Below are 3,044 nucleotides of genomic sequence, written 5' to 3' on the forward strand. Positions count from 1 at the left end.
AGAATCCCCCCTCATCTTTCACACACAGCCGCAACTTCTAAGAGCTTTATGTCCCTTTGTCTGTCCAGGATTCCAAAGTTCACTAGCTGGGACAGACTCTGAAACCATTTACAGAGTCCTTGCACCAGTATACAGTGTGAAGCCATGTGCTCTCCTGTCAATGTATCACCGTGTCCCCACCCCTCATACAGAACAGTATTAGCATATTCCCTCTAATATTTAACTTGTTTCTGATAACTCACCAGGTGGACAAATAATTGATGTAGTTGAGAACAGTGTACCGTGTGGGTAGGAATGGAACATAGTGGGAGCATGCTGGTATTTGTTTGTGTCTGTGTGGGCGCCAGAGAGAGTGTGGCTGATTGCATGAGAGCTTAGCTGTGTTTGCAGTGTGTCAGAGGAGGCTTTAAGCCTAACTTTGGTGAATGATGACTTGGGTCCTGTGTTTTAATTTCACTGACTACAGCGTGTTTGTGTGGCGAGTCAGAAGATCATGTCTGTTTCCAAAGCACGCAGCAGGTTAGTTTGTGCACGCGTTTGCCAGTGACACCTGCAAACAGAATAAGGAACCCTTTGAGCCGAGTCCAGCACTGTGGTCACTTCTATGGCCGAAAACACACAGTCACATTCCGGGTGTGGCAGACCACGAGCATGTATTAATGGAACCTTTCCTGGTTGTCCAGGTTTTACTCTCACTTTGTAAGTGGGTTGCCTGTTGCAGAAGTTAGGGTGGGTGGAGGTTTATTTGCCGAACATGCCCAATAAATCACTTTGCTTTGGCCTTTTGGGCAATGTTTAGCCAGACAGACAGACAGACATAAACACAGACAGACAGGCAGATGGCTCTGTGGCGTTAGCTGTGTTTGGTATTAGAGGCTAACTGAAGCCTTGAACTGTGCATGTTGTGTGTTAGCGATATGTTCAGAGTTTAACTTGAAACATTTAATTGCTACTCTAGTCAGTTCCAGCTCCTAATTGCCACTCTGCTATCTGTAGATAGGCCCCGCCTACTAAGCGAAGGCTTACGGGAAGGGCCAGAGAGCTGGAGAGAGAGAGGGGGCAAAAGACAGAACAGAGTGAAGCACTTCCAAGTGACTCTAACTGGAAAAAATATATTTCTCCATTTAGTGTCGTTGTAAAGGTCTCATCAATGAAAGAGGCCAACTCCTCTTTTGCCGCCTTTCCTTCCAGTTCTCTGCTGCCAATGACTGGAACGAATTGCTGCCAAACATACCCTCGTAAAACTGCCTGTCCTACCGATCCTTGACTTTGGCGATGTCATTTACAAAATAGCATCCAACACTACTCAGCAAATTGAATGCAGTCTATCACAGTGCCATCGTCGCCAAACCCACTGGCTCCAGGTCATCCTTAAGTCTTTGCTAGGTAAAGCCCTGCCTTATCTCAGATCACTGGTCACCACAGCAGCACCCACCCGTAGCACGCGCTCCAGCAGGTATATTTCACTGGTCATCCCCAAAGCCAATACCTCCTTTGGCTGCCTTTCCTTCCAGTTCTCTGCTGCCAATGACTGGAACGAATTGCAAAAATCACTGAAGCTGGAGACTTATATCTCCCTCACTAACTTTAAGCATCAGCTGTCAGAGCAGCTTACCGATCATTGCACCTGTACATAGCCCATCTGTAAATAGCCCACCAAACTACCTCATCCCAATATTGTTATTTATTTTTTTGCTCCTTTGCACCCCAGTATCTCTACTCGCACACTCATCTTCTGCACATCTATCACTCCAGTGTTTAATTGCTAAATTTTTACTATTTTACTCTGGCCTATTTATTGTCTTACCTCCCTAATCTTACTACATTTGCACACACTGTATATAGACTTTTCTATTGTGTTATTGACTGTACGTTTGTTTATCCCATGTGTAACTGTGTGTTGTTTGTGTCGCACTGCTTTGCTTTATCTTAACTTGTTCTCAACTGGCCTACCTGGTTAAATAAAGGTGCATTTTTTTATAATAATAGTAATTTTTATTGACATAGAAAATAACTTACATTGAAGTGTAGGCGTATAACTGTATAACAGGAACAATAGCAGCAAATCATATACAGTGTATACAAACGGAGAGTATATCTTTATATATATCAGATATGACTTCATGTTATCCGAAGCAAAGTTTCACGGAATCCTGGAATAACCTACAGTAATGCCACCTCAGTCTGCTCTGTGTTCCTGGAGCATGGAATTAGAAGATTTCCTTTTCTCAAGTTCCAGAGAATGCTTCCAGGAAATATCCCCCCTTCTCACACCTAGAAAAAAATAAAAATACAAGAATTTGCATTTGAGGTTATGCTGGTCCCTTGTATGAGAGAGAGAGAGAGAGAGAGAGAGAGAGCAAGAGAGAAAGAGAGAGTGAACGAGAGAGAGCGGTAGGAGGGGTGAGTAAATGTGAAGAAAGCCATTCTTCTAATCTAAAGTGACGGTTATGCAAATATTAAATTATAGCTGGAGGCTTAGAATGGATGCAGGAGGGGTAGAGCTGAGAGTGGAGTACAGACAGGAGAGCAGAGGGAGGAGAGGTGGGAGGGAGAGAGAGAGAGAGAGAGGATAAATGAGGCTGGTACAAAGGGTCCCCAAATACCACTCACTCATTTTGTTACACATATCACATCAGCCAAGGGGTCTGAACCTTTATGGCACAATTGGTATTGTGTTTACCCTATGAATGTAGGGTCAGTGGTTCAAACCTTAGAATATCACCCCTAAATCTGGTATGTGCATTGTTTTCATTGCAATGAATACATTACAGCACTCACCACAGAATGTCATGTTAATTTAAGACAGTGGAGAAGAAGAGACAGCCTAGATGTATGAAGTTATGTGGATTTAGATGGTTTATATGGGTTCATTTAAATGTGAAAGCACATTACTTTAACTGTGAGACGCAAAGCATCTCACACATGTATGAGGCAATCAAAACACACACACGGGGGGGGGGGGGGGGGTTACAAGGGCATAGGAGGAGTTTAGACTCTCTCTCCCCTAGTAAGCTTACTCTGTTTTCAGAAGCTTGCTCAGA

This window comes from Salmo trutta, chromosome 6 (assembly GCF_901001165.1).
Source record: "Salmo trutta chromosome 6, fSalTru1.1, whole genome shotgun sequence".
Classification (NCBI taxonomy): domain Eukaryota; kingdom Metazoa; phylum Chordata; class Actinopteri; order Salmoniformes; family Salmonidae; genus Salmo; species Salmo trutta.